The 6,000-nt window shown below is 44.0% G+C and overlaps 1 long non-coding RNA gene across 1 annotated transcript; it reads left to right on the forward strand.

Moving 5' to 3' along the window:
* The first annotated feature begins 994 nt into the window (after positions 1-994).
* On the forward strand, positions 995-3,331 carry LOC144579228 (uncharacterized). The gene is made up of 2 exons (XR_013526337.1): positions 995-1,611; positions 1,902-3,331. It is a non-coding gene; the product is annotated as an uncharacterized LOC144579228 (long non-coding RNA).
* The last annotated feature ends 2,669 nt before the right edge of the window (positions 3,332-6,000 follow it).

Raw genomic sequence — 6,000 nt, forward strand, 5'->3', positions numbered from 1 at the left:
GACTGACCATACATGGACTGACAGAACCTGAAAGTGGAGGGTGCTCAGAGACAAAACAAACAAACAAAAAACAAAACAGAGTATTAGAATAAGAAGAAAGGAGAAAGTAAAGAAGAATTGAGTTTTAGCTCCACTTTCTTTCCTTGCTGGATCTTCAAGCCTACAAAATAGGACATCTGGTTTCTGCCAAGCAAGGGCAAGATCTGCCTTGAACTTGGAAAGCTTTCCAGTTTGGAGGAAGGGACCTTATCTGTGGCCTTTCCCAGGATATACCAGGAAGAGCTCCTCTTGATGCAAGAATCTCCTGCTGTCAATGCCCTCTGTAGGAACGCTGTCCCTCACTCCTTGCCCCACCCCTTGCTTAAACACTGTGGCTCTTCTTTCAGACCCTGTTATAAATCTCTACCACTATCTAGCCTGAAAAGTTACCTTAGATTCAGCCCACAGGTAGGTGGGCATTCAGAAGGAGAACACCTTTACAGGAGAAGGACAAAGGCTGGAATCTAAAATCTTGAGGAAGATACAGCATATCTGCCCAAGAGATGTCAACAGTAATGAAGCCTCAGTGGGAGCCAAAGTTACTTTGGGTTACTGAGTCTGAATAGGTGCCAGATTCTCAAGAGAAATATTTGGGACTGTAGACATCTCAGAGGACCTTCCTGCTGTCAGGAATTCAGAGGAGGATCTAAGGAAGGTAATAGGTGCTCTGCTCTCATTCTCTCAAACCCTCTTCCTTGTATTCTCCTATGAAGATTTCTGACTTTCTCCTTAAGCAAGAGACTCACTGCTGCTCAGCATGGCTCAGACCAACACATTCTTCATGCTGATCTCCTGCCTGATGTTCCTGTCTCTGAGCCAAGGTGAGATTTTCCCTCACATCTCTCACACCAGCCCTGAAGTCTTCCCTCCATCCTCATGCATATGGGTTCACTTGAAAAATAGCAGAGTCAACATCAGGGGTTGTTTTGTGTTGTTCAGTGATATTTATTGCTGATTTCATCCCATTCAAAAACATCTTCACCTCATAAGGTAATTAGAAATGAAACTTGGTATGACCCTTTATCAGTGACTGTGGCAATTGGCATTGGTTTATCATATCAACTCTATTAATAATCAGGGGTTTGGGGATGCCTGTAGGTAGACAGTCATTAGTGGAATGGGGAATTGAGGGGAGCTTTGTGAGTAGAGAAACCAGACAGGCTTGAGAAAGGCAGAAGCCTGAGTCCTTCAAGGCAGAAAAGGCCTGAGCCCCAGAAGTAAAAGGGACAATGGGAACACATTTCATTAGCCTATTTATTGTGTGCTTTTGTCTGGAGCAAAGACATATTGAGAGACTATAAGTAAGATGCAGGAGAATGGAAGTGACCAATCACTTCATGACGTACAGCAACCATCTATTCCTATAAAGAATCCTCAGAAGCTCCTACATCACCTTTTAGCCTTTTGCCTTGCCCTGAGAGTCTTTCTTAATTGTCTCTCTTTTCCCGGGATAGGATGGCCAGACAGAGTTGCCCAAGTCCCGGGTCAGCTGCCCAGAAGGCAACAATGCCTATGGATCCTACTGCTACTACTTTAATGAAGACCTTGAGACCTGGGTTGATGCAGATGTGGGTGAGGAGAGCAGTGTGGGAAGGGAGGCTCATGAAGCAGAGGCAGCTGCCTCTCTCCAGTGTGTTCAGTGGCTGATATAAGATAAGACTAATCATTTCCCTATCTAATCATCAGCCCAAAACTTTCCAGTATACTTAATCCATCATTCAGCACAGAGATGCTGGTGGTCAGTGAAAGCATCATCAGGAACATTTCTGTGCGGTCCTTTTACTATCACATCCATTGGGAGGGCTCACTATGTCTCCCACACTTTCCTCCTTCACTGAATGCTCCATTTTACTCTCCAACAGCTCTACTGCCAGAATACGAATTCGGGTAACCTGGTGTCTGCGCTCACTGAGGCCGAGGGTGCCTTCGTGGCTTCGCTGATTAAAGAGGGTGGCACCAAGGATTGCAATGTCTGGATTGGCCACCATGACTCCCACTGGGCCAGTCTGCTGCATCTTCTACCTCCTTATTATCAGGTTTTAGAGAGAAGAAGGAGGTGTGATGTCTGGCACCGCAAACACCAGTTTTTACCATACTATGATAAAAGCAACCTCTCTATAAATCCTATAATGTACAGGATATTAAGTTTCTCTATAGGTCCTTAGAGATAAGCTTAAAACTGAATATCCTCTGTGTTTCAGACATTCACAGTAAACTCATTTTGTCTACTTCTAGGGTAGCATCTTTATATATCTGTTATGCACCTCTTATCTATTGTGTTATCATCTTGTAAACCATATAGAGAAAGGTAATAGAGGAGGAGAATGTGCTGCTTCTATTTGGGAAACTCAAGGTGTACTAAATAATATATCAACAACTAATGGCCATCCAATGCTATGCTGGATATGAACTTTCGGGGCCTCAGGAAAGAAAAATCAGGAACCAGTTCCAATAATGATGTTTTATGGTTCTCTGTGTCATATTTAGAACACTTACTGTTTGGCAGGACACAGAGAGGTAGGTAAAGATTCCAGGAAAGGAGAAGCTTAGAGAAAATGTGGAGGAAATGTGTGACACTCAGAGATAAAGCAAGGTTTATCCTTGCCTTATGTCTTGACCAGTTTCTGAATCAAGAAACACAAGTCAAACACAAATCAGGTGTTTCTTTCTCTTTCTGAGTCTCGTCCGCCCCTGCTCTGGCCCTTCTCCATCTAGAACCACCACTGGCACTGGAGCAGTGGGTCCCTGGTCTCCTGCAAATCCTGGGACACTGGAGCCCCAAGCTGTGCCAGTGTTGCCTGTTGTGCAAGCCTGACTTCAAGCTCAGGTGAGAGGTACAGCAACCTCACACTTACTGCCATCCTATCCTATTTGTCTCAGGATTGACCTGGGGACTGCAATAGAGGAAAGGTGAGCTCCTCATTCAGGAAATAGAGGAGCGTTTCCTCTTGACTTTTCCTGAGTCCTGCAGCCTAGAGGGCAACACGTTCTGATCCCCTCAGTTTGAATCTTCTCATTGGCTTATAGGATTCGATAAATGGAAGAATGATTCTTGTAAGGAGACGTTCTCCTTTGTTTGCAAGTTCAAAAACTAGAGGTAGCTGTAAAGTGGATGTCTAGAATGTGTCTACCAATTACTATGGAGTAAAAGAATTAAACTGGACCATCTCATCTCTCTCCAAATCAATCCAGACCATCTCTTCTCTTCTGAATTTGCATCACTGACCTGTAGTATCTTTACCTACCCCAGTTGCGGGGGTCCTAAAGAATAAAAATAAACATGTTTCCCCCATGTCTGTGTCTGCTATTTCCCCACCTAATGCCTGGGGTGGTGTTGCCTACTTGTTAGATGCCCGTGGACCATTGTGTGAGTACAGGGATGCTCTGAAAATGTGAGAGGGTCTAGAATGCTTGTTAGTAGCAAGTCTTATGGCTCACTGTTACGGGTTGTGGGAATGGCCACAGAAGTGTAGTTAGCAGCTGAGATGAAGGTACTAACACTAGTGGAAGAACTACAGTTAGAAAAGGATATGAGGAACTCCACCTCTGTGTTTGCATGTGTTCTGGCAGATAAGCTCAAAACTCAGGATACTCGCCTGGAACCCCCAGCTTGTTGCTTTGTATGGTTAGGCAGGATAGAGCTGTGTTGGCCAAAAATGCAAGCTGTTCTTCCTAAACCGGACTGGAACGTTACAACTTGTTGTCCTTAGGAACCAATTACTGAGTGAGATGAAGCCATACCTCAAGAGGAGGAGGCTAATTATCCTTCCCTTTTGAGAGCAGCACCCCTCACGCAGTGGAAAACAAAAGCCTAACCTGCCTAACCTGCAGGCAGTGATGGACAGCCTTTAAACAGGAACGTCTGAATGTCCAAAATTACACCTTGGCAGAATTGTTGAACTTAGCAAAATCTTTTCAAACACTAGCCAAGAGAAAGCTGAGCTACATGGATGATGCAGGTAAGACACCCTAGTGCGGAAGGTATTTCCTTAGCAGAAAGTGAAGCTGATAAAATGAGCTCAATCCCCTTTAAGACAGCGTTGCATAGTGCCGCAACTCCTGAGGTCAAGTATAGTCTTACAGATCAGATTATCCTGGCTATGACAGAGGCTTGGCCAAATGAAGGGGACTGTCCAGGTCAGACGCTGGCAAGGTGGATGCAGGAGGAAACCAGGACCAGTTTAAAGGAGTTGGGCACACTCAGGCCAGCTATGCCCCGTCATTCACAGGACCAGATAAGGTTGTGTTTACCATAGGAAAAAAGTTGTTGCAAGCTGTCCTGTCTCCACCAACCATAGAATTGGTATGGTTCTTTCATATGCCTCTTAAGCCCTCTTGTGGGACAAGATACATATTACATTAGAAAGCTATAGCTAATCTTAGAGAAAATAAAAAGGAAAGAGATAAGGTCTGTCTGGTTACTAAAAAAAGATGGGAGTGGAGAAGGAGAAGCCAAGTCTGCCAGACTAAACACAGAATAAATGAACAGCCTAGTTAGGATTACCAGGAAACAGATATGGCATGATCCCATCTCAGCTGGAGAAGACAAAGAAAAAATCGATCAGAAACACAATGCCATATTAGTGGGCCTTTAGAAAAACCTGGCACCCGATCAACATGTTGCACTCCTTCCTAGAGCCCCACCATAATAGGGAGAAAAAGAAGGAGCTTCAAATAAAACAACTCCAGTCTCTCCGCATTTCAGGGGCGACTACTCTCCAGTCTAGAGACTGTTGCCTCCACCTGCCAGTGATAGGAGGCAAACAGAGGCCCCATGTGGATCTCACACAGAGTCCAAAATAGAAGCAGAAAGCCTTAGCTTTAGTGGACATAGGTGAAATATGCACCGTAAGTCATGGAAACCCAGAGAGACACCCGGGTAAGTGAGCAGCTGTGGATGTTTATCGGGGGCCAGCAATTCGAGTGAAACAGATTCCCTTCCTCCTTTTATTGGGCAGAGAACCCCCACATATTATGTGTTTTTATCTCATTTATTCCAGAAAACGTCTTCAGTATGAATGTCCATTTTAAATGCACTTTACAAATGTCTGTGAGGGAATTAACCCATGAGTTTGGGTGGTAAAAGCTATTTTAAAAGGAGCAGCAAAATGGAAACTGGTAAACCTTCCTCCTCCACTGTGTATGATTCATGTGAATCAATATCCACTTCTGGGTGGGATAAAAAAAAAGACAGGCATCATGCAGGAGCTGACCAAAGTTAATATTATGTGGCCATTCCGGAGTCCCTTCTAGAGTCCTGTACAGCCAGTAAGAATACCTGATGGCACTAAGAACATGAGAGTAGACCACCAGGAACTAAATAAGATGGTTCCAGAGACATGCCTCACTACTATGCCTAATATAATCTAAGTGATGGAGCAAATAATAAAAATGTAGCGCTTTGCACCCTGACTTACAGAACCCATATGCTTTTTCTTGGAATAGCAAACAGTGGACGTTCTAAGTGCTGCCCAAGCATTATTACCACAGCCCAACTGTTTGTCATGGAAAACAGAGATCATGAAAAACATGATCGCTAGAGATTTAACTTTGTGTTCACTGCCACCTGCTGTTAAACAGGTTCATTCTAACAATGATAATATGCCAACTTCTGAAGATTCAGTATTGCTATGGCAGCACCTGCTGTTAAACAGGTTCATTCTAACAATGATATTTTGCCAACTTCTGAAGACTCACTATTGCTACAGCAGCACCTCCATGCATTGTGTGCTCTTCTCCCATCCAGAGGATGGGCCATCAACTCACAAAAGATACAAGGACCAAGATTGGCTGCGAAGTTCCTAGCAGTCACTTGGTTGGGTAAGACATGCCTTATCCAGGCACAGTCATTGACAAAATACACTTTTCCATGTTTAAAGCAATTAAACAGTAACAAAGTTTCCTAGGCCTTTTGGAATATCAGTAGGCTTTCATTCCACTTTTAGCTCAATGTTTTCATGC

Source organism: Callithrix jacchus, chromosome 14 (assembly GCF_049354715.1).
Source record: "Callithrix jacchus isolate 240 chromosome 14, calJac240_pri, whole genome shotgun sequence".
NCBI lineage: Eukaryota > Metazoa > Chordata > Mammalia > Primates > Cebidae > Callithrix > Callithrix jacchus.